The sequence below is a fragment of the Pseudophryne corroboree genome, chromosome 9, assembly GCF_028390025.1.
Source record: "Pseudophryne corroboree isolate aPseCor3 chromosome 9, aPseCor3.hap2, whole genome shotgun sequence".
NCBI classification, from domain to species: Eukaryota; Metazoa; Chordata; class Amphibia; order Anura; family Myobatrachidae; genus Pseudophryne; species Pseudophryne corroboree.
The window spans coordinates 228,772,655-228,786,271 of NC_086452.1; the positions used below are offsets into that span (position 1 = coordinate 228,772,655).

General features: G+C 49.2%; 1 protein-coding gene across 3 annotated transcripts in view; it reads right to left on the minus strand.

Annotated features, from left to right (window-relative positions):
* GPSM2 (G protein signaling modulator 2) overlaps positions 1–13,617 on the minus strand; it is a 287,348-nt gene that overhangs the window by 113,676 nt on the left and 160,055 nt on the right. The gene's annotated exons all lie outside the window — the stretch shown is intronic.

A 13,617-nucleotide genomic window follows, 5' to 3' on the forward strand; every position in this document is an offset into this window, starting at 1 on the left:
CACAATTTCTTTATAGCTTCGCTCATAAAATTTGCAGCATCCTGTATGTGTTGCAGCAGAGTAATGACCTCATCCTGGGGCAGAGTGTCTAATCCATTAATAATATTATCAGACCACTTGACTACTGCCCTAGAAATCCAACCACAAACTATTGTGGGGCGCTGTGCTACGCCTACTGCCATATATATTGCCTTGAGAGTGGTCGCAATTTTACGGTCAGCAGGGTCTTTTAGGAATATAGCCCCTGGCACCAGCAGTACCAATTTCTTAGACAGTCTGGACACAGACGTATTGACTGATTGGGTTTTTCCCCAAACCTTTCTGTCATCAGCTGGGAGGCGAAATGTAGATAAAAACCTCTGAGAAGTTTTGAATTTCTCGTCAGTGTTCACCCATGCCTCCCTGGCCAGGGAGTTTAATTCCTTAGATACAGGAAACGTGGCTGATGCCTTGCGTCTAACATTAAAGTACAACTCCTCATCTGGCTCTGCTTCCTGATCGGTTATGTGAAGAACCTCTCTTACAGCATAAAGGAGGGCCTCCACCCTGGGGGATAGAGAGCTGTCCTCATCCATATCATCATCATCATCTACATCAGGCTGGTCAGAATCAGAATCAGACTGCAGCACCTGTGGCAGTGAGCGTTTATGTGAAACCAACAGAGGGGGCTGAGAAGCCTTTCTGGTATCTGCTGCTTTAGCCATACAATCAATAGACTATTTGAACACCTGTCTCTACTTCTTAGCTGCAGCTAGTTCTGAATTCACATTGTGAATCATGCTCTTTAAAGTATCTAGCCAGTCAGGTGCCTGTGAACTGTGTCCCTGTGGAGATAAGGAGCACTGTTCACGCATGAGGACCCCACAGAAGGGGTAGAGTTACAAGCAGTACACATAACCATGTCAACAGACATATTGTACACAATGATAACGCAGCGCAAACCCACTGAAAACACCTCCACACAGACCCTAGAGAGCCCCTGGAGTGACACAGAGAAATGGAGACCAGCACACACAACACAGCAGCGCAGTGTGTAAAAGTAGGTGTATCACCTTACTTATGTGCAGCGGCGCTACCCCTGATGTGCTCCCCCCCTGCTATGACCCCCTGGTACCAGTACAGAGTCTGTAATAGCGTGGGTCCGTGGAGGAGCAGCTTGCATGCAGCCTGTGATCCCCAGCAGCAGGAAATGGCACCTTCCCGCCTCTGGTTCCGCTCTCTGGGAAGAGCCCCTGTAATGGCGTGCGGCCCCACAAAGTTGTTTATACTGGCTGAAGTAATATACACAGTACACACACAATGCCTACAGACAGTGAGCACCCTGTGTTGCCAACCAGTACTACCTGAAAATAAAGAACTAAAATAAAAAAATAAGAATTTACTTACCGATAATTCTATTTCTCGTAGTCCGTAGTGGATGCTGGGGACTCCGTCAGGACCATGGGGATTAGCGGCTCCGCAGGAGACAGGGCACAAAAGTAAAAGCTTTAGGATCAGGTGGTGTGCACTGGCTCCTCCCCCTATGACCCTCCTCCAAGCCTCAGTTAGGATACTGTGCCCGGACGAGCGTACACAATAAGGAAGGATTTTGAATCCCGGGTAAGACTCATACCAGCCACACCAATCACACTGTACAACCTGTGATCTGAACCCAGTTAACAGCATGATAACAGCGGAGCCTCTGAAAAGATGGCTCACAACAATAATAACCCGATTTTTGTAACAATAACTATGTACAAGTATTGCAGACAATCCGCACTTGGGATGGGCGCCCAGCATCCACTACGGACTACGAGAAATAGAATCGGTAAGTAAATTCTTATTTTCTCTAACGTCCTAGTGGATGCTGGGGACTCCGTCAGGACCATGGGGATTATACCAAAGCTCCCAAACGGGCGGGAGAGTGCGGATGACTCTGCAGCACCGAATGAGAGAACTCCAGGTCCTCCTCAGCCAGGATATCAAATTTGTAGAATTTTACAAACGTGTTTGCCCCTGACCAAGTAGCAGCTCGGCAAAGTTGTAAAGCCGAGACCCCTCGGGCAGCCGCCCAAGATGAGCCCACCTTCCTTGTGAAATGGGCATTTAATAAGATTTTACTTACCGATAAATCTATTTCTCGGAGTCCGTAGTGGATGCTGGGGTTCCTGAAAGGACCATGGGAATAGCGGCTCCGCAGGAGACAGGGCACAAAAAGTAAAGCTTTTTCCGATCAGGTGGTGTGCACTGGCTCCTCCCCCTATGACCCTCCTCCAGACTCCAGTTAGGTACTGTGCCCGGACGAGCGTACACAATAAGGGAGGATTTTGAATCCCGGGTAAGACTCATACCAGCCACACCAATCACACCGTACAACTTGTGATCTAAACCCAGTTAACAGTATGATAACAGCGGAGCCTCTGAAAGATGGCTTCCTACAACAATAACCCGAATTAGTTAACAATAACTATGTACAATTTATGCAGATAATCCGCACTTGGGATGGGCGCCCAGCATCCACTACGGACTCCGAGAAATAGATTTATCGGTAAGTAAAATCTTATTTTCTCTATCGTCCTAGTGGATGCTGGGGTTCCTGAAAGGACCATGGGGATTATACCAAAGCTCCCAAACGGGCGGGAGAGTGCGGATGACTCTGCAGCACCGAATGAGAGAACTCCAGGTCCTCCTTAGCCAGAGTATCAAATTTGTAAAATTTTACAAACGTGTTCTCCCCTGACCACGTAGCTGCTCGGCAAAGTTGTAATGCCGAGACCCCTCGGGCAGCCGCCCAAGATGAGCCCACCTTCCTTGTGGAGTGGGCCTTTACAGATTTAGGCTGCGGCAGGCCTGCCACAGAATGTGCCAGTTGGATTGTGCTACAGATCCAACGAGCAATCGTCTGCTTAGACGCAGGAGCACCCATCTTGTTGGGTGCATACAATATAAACAACGAGTCAGATTTTCTGACTCCAGCTGTTCTTGCAATATATATTTTTAATGCTCTGACAACGTCCAGTAACTTGGAGTCCTCCAAGTCACTTGTAGCCGCAGGCACTACAATAGGCTGGTTCAGATGAAATGCTGACACCACCTTAGGGAGAAAATGCGGACGAGTCCGCAGTTCTGCCCTGTCCGAATGGAAAATCAGATATGGGCTTTTGTAAGATAAAGCTGCCAATTCTGACACTCTCCTGGCAGAAGCCAGGGCTAGAAGCATGGTCACTTTCCAAGTGAGATATTTCAAATCCACCTTATTTAGTGGTTCAAACCAATGAGATTTTAGAAAATCCAAAACTACATTGAGATCCCACGGTGCCACTGGAGGCACCACAGGGGGCTGTATATGCAGCACTCCCTTAACAAAGGTCTGGACTTCAGGGACTGAAGCCAATTCTTTTTGAAAGAAAATCGACAGGGCCGAAATTTGAACCTTAATAGATCCCAATTTGAGACCCATAGACAATCCTGATTGCAGGAAATGTAGGAATCGACCCAGTTGAAATTCCTCCGTCGGAGCACTCCGATCTTCGCACCACGCAACATATTTTCGCCAAATTCGGTGATAATGTTGCACGGTTACTTCTTTCCTTGCTTTAATCAAAGTAGGAATGACTTCTTCCGGCATGCCTTTTTCCATTAGGATCCGGCGTTCAACCGCCATGCCGTCAAACGCAGCCGCGGTAAGTCTTGAAACAGACAGGGACCCTGCTGAAGCAAGTCCCTCCTTAGAGGTAGAGGCCACGGATCTTCCGTGATCATCTCTTGAAGTTCCGGGTACCAAGTCCTTCTTGGCCAATCCGGAACCACTAGTATCGTTCTTACGCCTCTTTGCCGTATAATTCTCAATACTTTTGGTATGAGAGGCAGAGGAGGAAACACATACACCGACTGGTACACCCAAGGCGTTACCAGCGCGTCCACAGCTATTGCCTGCGGATCTCTTGACCTGGCGCAATACCTGTCCAGTTTTTTGTTGAGGCGAGACGCCATCATGTCCACCATTGGTCATTCCCAACGGGTTACCAGCATGTGGAAGACTTCTGGATGAAGTCCCCACTCTCCCGGGTGAAGATCGTGTCTGCTGAGGAAGTCTGCTTCCCAGTTGTCCACTCCCGGGATGAACACTGCTGACAGTGCTATCACATGATTCTCTGCCCAGCGAAGAATCCTTGCAGCTTCTGCCATTGCACTCCTGCTTCTTGTGCCGCCCTGTCTGTTCACATGGGCGACTGCCGTGATGTTGTCCGACTGGATCAACACCGGTTTTCCCTGAAGCAGAGGTTCTGCCTGGCTTAGAGCATTGTATATTGCTCTTAGTTCCAGAATGTTTATGTGAAGAGACGTTTCCAGGCTTGTCCATACTCCCTGGAAGTTTCTTCCTTGTGTGACTGCTCCCCAGCCTCTCAGGCTGGCGTCCGTGGTCACCAGGATCCAATCCTGTATGCCGAATCTGCGGCCCTCCAATAGATGAGGACTCTGCAGCCACCACAGAAGAGACACCCTTGTCCTTGGAGACAGGGTTATCCGTAGGTGCATCTGAAGATGCGACCCTGACCATTTGTCCAACAGATCCCTTTGGAAAATTCTTGCGTGGAATCTGCCGAATGGAATTGCTTCGTAAGAAGCCACCATTTTTCCCAGGACTCTTGTGCATTGATGTACAGACACCTTTCCTGGTTTTAGGAGGTTCCTGACAAGCTCGGATAACTCCTTGGCTTTTTCCTCCGGGAGAAAAACCTTTTTCTGAACCGTGTCCAGAATCATCCCTAGGAACAGCAGACGAGTTGTCGGCATTAACTGGGATTTTGGAATATTCAGAATCCACCCGTGCTGTTTTAGCACTTCTTGAGACAGTGCTAATCCCATCTCTAGCTGTTCTCTGGACCTCGCCCTTATTAGGAGATCGTCCAAGTATGGGATAATTAATACGCCTTTTCTTCGAAGAAGAATCATCATCTCGGCCATTACCTTTGTAAAGATCCGAGGTGCCGTGGACAATCCGAACGGCAGCGTCTGAAACTGATAGTGACAGTTTTGTACAACGAACCTGAGGTACCCCTGGTGTGAGGGGTAAATTGGAACGTGGAGATACGCATCCTTGATGTCCAAGGATACCATAAAGTCCCCCTCTTCCAGGTTCGCTATCACTGCTCTGAGTGACTCCATTTTGAACTTGAACTTCTTTATGTACAGGTTCAAGGACTTCAGATTTAGAATAGGCCTTACCGAGCCATCCGGCTTCGGTACCACAAAAAGAGTGGAATAATACCCCTTCCCTTGTTGTAGAAGAGGTACCTTGACTATCACCTGCTGAGAGTACAGCTTGTGAATGGCTTCCAAAACCGTCTCCCTTTCGGAGGGGGACGTTGGTAAAGCAGACTTCAGGAAACGGCGAGGTGGATCCGTCTCTAATTCCAACCTGTACCCTTGAGATATTATCTGCAGGATCCAGGGATCTACCTGCGAGTGAGCCCACTGCGCGCTGTAATTTTTGAGACGACCGCCCACCGTCCCCGAGTCCGCTTGAGAAGCCCCAGCGTCATGCTGAGGCTTTTGTAGAAGCCGGGGAGGGCTTCTGTTCCTGGGAAGGAGCTGCGTGTTGCTGTCTCTTCCCTCGACCTCTGCCTCGTGGCAGATATGAATAGCCCTTTGCTCTCTTATTTTTAAAGGAACGAAAGGGCTGCGGTTGAAAAGTCGGTGCCTTTTTCTGTTGGGGAGTGACTTGAGGTAGAAAGGTGGATTTCCCGGCTGTAGCCGTGGCCACCAAATCTGATAGACCGACTCCAAATAACTCCTCCCCTTTATACGGCAAAACTTCCATATGCCGTTTTGAATCCGCATCGCCTGTCCACTGTCGCGTCCATAAAGCTCTTCTGGCCGAAATGGACATAGCACTTACCCGTGATGCCAGTGTGCAGATATCCCTCTGTGCATCACGCATATAAAGAAATGCATCCTTTATTTGTTCTAACGACAGTAAAATATTGTCCCTGTCCAGGGTATCAATATTTTCAATCAGGGACTCTGACCAAACTACCCCAGCACTGCCCATCCAGGCAGTCGCTACAGCTGGTCGTAGTATAACACCTGCATGTGTGTATATACTTTTTTGGATATTTTCCATCCTCCTATCTGATGGATCTTTAAGTGCGGCCGTCTCAGGAGAGGGTAACGCCACTTGTTTAGATAAGCGTGTTAGCGCCTTGTCCACCCTAGGTGGTGTTTCCCAGCGCTACCTAACCACTGGCGGGAAAGGGTATAATGCCAATAATTTCTTTGAAATTATCAGCTTTTTATCAGGGGCAACCCACGCTTCATTACACACGTCATTTAATTCTTCTGATTCAGGAAAAACTATAGGTAGTTTTTTCATACCCCACATAATACCCTGTTTAGTGGTACCTGTAGTATCAGCTAAATGTAACGCCTCCTTCATTGCCAAAATCATATAACGTGTGGCCCTACTGGAAAATACGGTTGATTCGTCACCGTCACCACTGGAGTCATCGCCTGTGTCTGGGTCTGTGTCGACCGACTGAGGCAAAGGGCGTTTCACAGCCCCTGACGGTGTTTGAGTCGCCTGGACAGGCACTAATTGATTGTCCGGCCGCCTCATGTCGTCAAACGACTGCTTTAGCGTGTTGACACTATCCCGTAGTTCCATAAATAAAGGCATCCATTCCGGTGTCGACTCCCTAGGGGGTGACATCCTCATATTTGGCAATTGCTCCGCCTCCACACCAATATCGTCCTCATACATGTCGACACACACGTACCGACACACAGCAGACACACAGGGAATGCTCCTAACGAAGACAGGACCCACTAGCCCTTTGGGGAGACAGAGGGAGAGTTTGCCAGCACACACCAAAAACGCTATATATATATCAGGGATAGCCTTATAATAAGTGCTCCCTTATAGCTGCTTTGTTATATCAAAATATCGCCATAAATGTGCCCCCCCCTCTCTGTTTTACCCTGTTTCTGTAGTGCAGTGCAGGGGAGAGACCTGGGAGCCGTCCTGACCAGCGGAGCTGTGAGAGGAAATGGCGCCGTGTGCTGAGGAGATAGGCCCCGCCCCTTTTCTGGCGGGCTCGTCTCCCGCTATTTAGTGAATCCAGGCAGGGGTTAAATATCTCCATATAGCCTCTAGGGCTATATGTGAGGTATTTTTAGCCTTTATAGGTAATCATTTTGCCTCCCAGGGCGCCCCCCCCCAGCGCCCTGCACCCTCAGTGACTGCCGTGTGAAGTGTGCTGAGAGGAAAATGGCGCACAGCTGCAGTGCTGTGCGCTACCTTTTGAAGACTGCAGGAGTCTTCAGCCGCCGATTCTGGACCTCTTCTGACTTCAGCATCTGCAAGGGGGCCGGCGGCGTGGCTCCGGTGACCATCCAGGCTGTACCTGTGATCGTCCCTCTGGAGCTTGATGTCCAGTAGCCAAGAAGCCAATCCATCCTGCACGCAGGTGAGTTGACTCCTTCTCCCCTCAGTCCCTCGCTGCAGTGATCCTGTTGCCAGCAGGAATCACTGTAAAATAAAAAACCTAGCTAAACTTTTTCTAAGCAGCTCTTTAGGAGAGCCACCTAGATTGCACCCTTCTCGGCCGGGCACAAAAATCTAACTGGAGTCTGGAGGAGGGTCATAGGGGGAGGAGCCAGTGCACACCACCTGATCGGAAAAAGCTTTACTTTTTGTGCCCTGTCTCCTGCGGAGCCGCTATTCCCATGGTCCTTTCAGGAACCCCAGCATCCACTAGGACGATAGAGAAACATATTTTGGCTGTGGCAGGCCTGCCACAGAATGTGCAAGCTGAATTGTACTACACATCCAACTAGCAATCGTCTGCTTAGAAGCAAGAGCACCCAGTTTGTTGGGTGCATACAGGATAACAGCAAGTCAGTTTTCCTGACTCCAGCCGTCCTGGAAACCTATATTTTCAGGGCCCTGACAACATCTAGCAACTTGGAGTCCTCCAAGTCCCTAGTAGCCGCAGGTACCACAATAAGCTGGTTCAGGTGAAACGCTGACACCACCTTAGGGAGAAACTGGGGACGAGTCCGCAGCTCTGCCCTGTCCGAATGGACAATCAGATATGGCTTTTGTGAGACAAAACCGCCAATTCTGACACTCGCCTGGCCGAGGCCAGGGCCAACAGCATGGTCACTTTTCATGTGAGATATTTCAAATCCACAGATTTGAGCGGTTTAAAATGTGATTTGAGGAATCCCAGAACTACGTTGAGATCCCACAGTGCCACTGGAGGCACAAAAAGGGGGTTGTATATGCAATACTCCCTTGACAAACTTCTGGACTTCAGGAACTGAAGCCAATTCTTTCTGGAAGAAAATTGACAGGGCCGAAATTTGAACCTTAATGGACCCCAATTTGAGGCCCATAGACACTCCTGTTTGCAGGAAATGTAGGAATCGACCGAGTTGAAATTTCTTCGTGGGGCCTTCCTGGCCTCACACCACGCAACATATTTTCGCCACATGTGGTGATAATGTTGTGCGGTCACCTCCTTCCTGGCTTTGACCAGGGTAGGAATGACCTCTTCCGGAAGCCTTTTTCCCTTAGGATCCGGCGTTCCACCGCCATGCCGTCAAACGCAGCCGCGGTAAGTCTTGGAACAGACATGGTACTTGCTGAAGCAAGTCCCTTCTTAGCGGCAGAGGCCATGAGTCCTCTGTGAGCATTTCTTGAAGTTCCGGGTGCCACGTCCTTCTTGGCCAATCCGGAGCCACGAGTATAGTTCTTACTCCTCTACGTCTTATAATTCTCAGTACCTTGGGTATGAGAAGCAGAGGAGGGAACACATACACCGACTGGTACACCCACGGTGTTAACAGAACGTCCACAGCTATTGCTTGAGGGTCTCTTGACCTGGCGCAATACCTGTCCAGTTTTTTGTTCAGGCGGGACGCCATCATGTCCACCTTTGGTTTTTCCCAACGGTTCACAATCATGTGGAAGACTTCCGTGTGAAGTCCCCACTCTCCCGGGTGGAGGTCGTGCCTGCTGAGGAAGTCTGCTTCCCAGTTGTCCACTCCCGGAATGAACACTGCTGACAGCGCTATCACATGATTTTTCGCCCAGCGAAGAATCCTTGCAGTTTCTGCCATTGCCCTCCTGCTTCTTGTGCCGCCCTGTCTGTTTACGTGGGCGACTGCCGTGATGTTGTCCCACTGGATCAATACCGGCTGACCTTGAAGCAGAGGTCTTGCTAAGCTTAGAACATTGTAAATTGCCCTTAGCTCCAGTATATTTATGTGGAGAGAAGTCTCCAGACTTGATCACACTCCCTGGAAATTTTTTCCCTGTGTGACTGCTCCCCAGCCTCTCAGGCTGGCATCCGTGGTCACCAGGACCCAGTCCTGAATGCCGAATCTGCGGCCCTTTAGTAGATGAGCACTCTGCAGCCACCGCAGAAGAAACACCCTTGTCCTTGGAGACAGGGTTATCCGCTGATGCATCTGAAGATGCGATCCGGACCATTTTTCCAGCAGATCCCACTGAAAAGTTCTTGCGTGAAATCTGCCGAATGGAATCGCTTCGTAAGAAGCCACCATTTTTCCCAGGACCCTTGTGCAATGATGCACTGACACTTTTCCTGGTTTTAGGAGGTTCCTGACTAGCTCGGATAACTCCCTGGCTTTCTTCTCCGGGAGAAACACCTTTTTCTGGACTGTGTCCAGAATCATCCCTAGGAACAGCAGACGTGTCGTCGGAAACAGCTGCGGTTTTGGAATATTTAGAATCCACCCGTGCTGTCGTAGAACTACTTGAGATAGTGCTACTCCGACCTCCAACTGTTCTCTGGACCTTGCCCTTATCAGGAGATCGTCCATTTTCTTTGAAGAAGAATCATCATTTCGGCCATTACCTTGGTAAGGACCCGGGGTGCCGTGGACAATCCAACCGGCAGCGTCTGAAACTGATAGTGACAGTTCTGTACCACGAACCTGAGGTACCCTTGGTGAGAAGGGCAAATTGGGACATGAAGGTAAGCATCCCTGATGTCCCGGGACACCATATAGTCCCCTTCTTCCTGGTTCGCTATCACTGCTCTGAGTGACTCCATCTTGATTTGAACCTTTGTATGTAAGTGTTCAAATATTTCAGATTTAGAATAGGTCTCACCGAGCCGTCTGGCTTCCGTACCACAATATAGTGTGGAATAATACCCCTTTCCTTGTTGTAGGAGGGGTACTTTGATTATCACCTGCTGGGAATACAGCTTGTGAATTGTTTCCACTACTGCCTCCCTGTCGGAGGGAGACATTGGTAAAGCAGACTTCAGGAACCTGCGAGGGGGAGACGTCTCGAATTTCCAATCTGTACCCCCTGGGATACTACTTGTAGGATCTAGGGGTCCACTTGCGAGTGAGCCCACTGCGTGCTGAAACTCTTGAGACGACCCCCCACCGCACCCGAGTCCGCTTGTACGGCCCCAGCGTCATGCTGAGGACTTGGCAGAAGCGGTGGAGGGCTTCTGTTCCTGGGAATGGGCTGCCTGCTGCAGTCTTCTTCCCTTTCCTCTATCCCATGGCAGATATGACTGGCCTTTTGCCCGCTTGCCCTTATGGGGACGAAAGGACTGAGGCTTTAAAGACGTTGTCTTTTTCTCCTTTATACGGCAATACTTCCATGTGCCGTTTGGAATCTGCATCACCTGACCACTGTCGTGTCCATAAACAACTTCTGGCAGATATGGACATCGCACTTACTCTTGATGCCAGAGTGCAAATATCCCTCTGTGCATCTCGCATATATAGAAATGCATCCTTTAAATGCTCTATAGTCAATAAAATACTGTCCCTGTCAAGGGTATCAATATTTTCAGTCAGGGAATCCGACCAAGCCACCCCAGCGCTGCACATCCAGGCTGAGGCGATCGCTGGTCGCAGTATAACACCAGTATGTGTGTATATACTTTTTAGGATATTTTCCAGCCTCCTATCAGCTGGCTCCTTGAGGGCGGCCCTATCTGGAGACGGTACCGCCACTTGTTTTGATAAGCGTGTGAGCGCCTTATCCACCCTAAGGGGTGTTTCCCAACGCGCCCTAACTTCTGGCGGGAAAGGGTATACCGCCAATAATTTTCTATCGGGGGAAACCCACGCATCATCACACACTTCATTTAATTTATCTGATTCAGGAAAAACTACAGGTAGTTTTTTCACACTCCACATAATACCCTTTTTTGTGGTACTTGTAGTATCAGAAATATGTAACACCTCCTTCATTGCCCTTAACAAGTAACGTGTGGCCCTAAAGGAAAATACGTTTGTTTCTTCACCGTCGACACTGGAGTCAGTGTCCGTGTCTGTCCGACTGAGGTAAAAGGACGTTTTAACGCCCCTGGCGGTGTTTGAGACGCCTGGACAGGTACTAATTGGTTTGCCGGCCGTCTCATGTCGTCAACCGACCTTGCAGCGTGTTGACATTATCACGTAATTCCTTAAATAAGCCATCCATTCCGGTGTCGACTCCCTAGAGAGTGACATCACCATTACAGGCAATTGCTCCGCCTCCTCACCAACATCGTCCTCATACATGTCGACACACACGTACCGACACACCGCACACACACAGGGAATGCTCTGATAGAGGACAGGACCCCACTAGCCCTTTGGAGAGACAGAGGGAGAGTTTGCCAGCACACACCAAAACGCTATAATTATACAGGGACAACCTTTATATAAGTGTTTTTCCCTTATAGCATCTTAATATATATAATCATATCGCCAAATAAGTGCCCCCCCTCTCTGTTTTAACCCTGTTTCTGTAGTGCAGTGCAGGGGAGAGCCTGGGAGCCTTCCCACCAGCATTTCTGTGAGGGAAAATGGCGCTGTGTGCTGAGGAGAATAGGCCCCGCCCCCTTTTCGGCGGGCTTCTTCTCCCGTTTTTCTGAGACCTGGCAGGGGTTAAATACATCCATATAGCCCCAGGGGCTATATGTGATGTATCTTTTAGCCAGTATAGGTATTTCATTGCTGCCCAGGGCGCCCCCCTTCAGCGCCCTGCACCCTCAGTGACCGCTGGTGTGAAGTGTGCTGACAACAATGGCGCACAGCTGCAGTGCTGTGCGCTACCTCATGAAGACTGAAAAGTCTTCTGCCGCCGGTTTCTGGACCTCTTCACTCTTCGGCATCTGCAAGGGGGTCGGCGGCGCGGCTCTGGGACCGGACTCCATGGCTGGGCCTGTGTTCGATCCCTCTGGAGCTAATGGTGTCCAGTAGCCTAAGAAGCCAATCCATCCTGCACGCAGGTGAGTTCACTTCTTCTCCCCTAAGTCCCTCGTAGCAGTGAGCCTGTTGCCAGCAGGACTCACTGAAAATAAAAAACCTAACAAAACTTTTACTCTAAGCAGCTCTTTAGGAGAGCCACCTAGATTGCACCCTTCTCGGCCGGGCACAAAAATCTAACTGAGGCTTGGAGGAGGGTCATAGGGGGAGGAGCCAGTGCACACCACCTGATCCTAAAGCTTTTACTTTTGTGCCCTGTCTCCTGCGGAGCCGCTAATCCCCGTGGTCCTGACGGAGTCCCAGCATCCACTAGGACGTCAGAGAAATAAAGGAAATTCTGTGGAGCTTCAGAGAAATGCACCCGGCTCCTTGGGCACATTTTTCTAAACCGAGTCTGGTAGGAGGGGCATAGAGGGGAGGAGCCAGCATACACATACTAAAGGTTTTAAAGTGCCAGGCTCCAGTGGACCCACTCTATACCCCATGGTACTAAAGTACAGTTCCCCGTATCTACTAGGATGTAAGAGAAAAGATAAATATCCAGAAACCAAAAGTACTATGCAATGTGTTACCAGTCTTGTGCCTAGAGATTATGCCCAGTGGCCATACAACAAGTTCATATATCATTAAGTCAGTTCTTTTTATATTTTATCAGCTAATGTGACCTACAGTAAAAGACCGTAATAAATGCAGTCATGCTGGGCACCACGTGCCATTGTATGAAAGAGAAAAACAATTTAATAATAGAAGTAACCAACAAAAAAACTCACAATCCTGTTACTCCATATGTATTAATGATACAACTTTCAGATCGCAATACCGGGTCTTACCTGTGATTTGGAAATGGGTCCTTCCCAAGGGCGACCCGGCAATGGACCCTTTTACACTGACTTCCCGACCCAGTAATATGCCAGGTTGGGTTGCCATCGGGAGCGGGGACGGAGACGGCATCGGGGGCAGGTGTGGCGCTGAGAGATCATCTCCACACCGCCTCTGCCTATACTGTGAACGGGTCCCTGGTCGCATCGACTCGGCAGCCCGTTCACACTGCAACTGACTTGGTAATAACCCTTCTTTATTCCCGGGTTAAAATACTGGGTCAGGCGACCTGGGAATTCGGGTCGATACCGGGTTATTTGTGCAATGTGAAAGGTGTACGAATAACATATATAAACTTATTTTTAAAAAATCCACGGTATGATGCCAATAGATTAACCCACTATCCCCAAATTACCAGGGGTCTCCCCCTGTACAATTTAGTCTGTATTAGAACATGCGCGCAGATAAAGTGTAAACTGATCAACATCATAAATAGAGAATGAGGAGTCTCTTTAGAGAGATGTGTCATAGTAGCATGAAACCCAAGAGTGGCTAGATCATAAATGA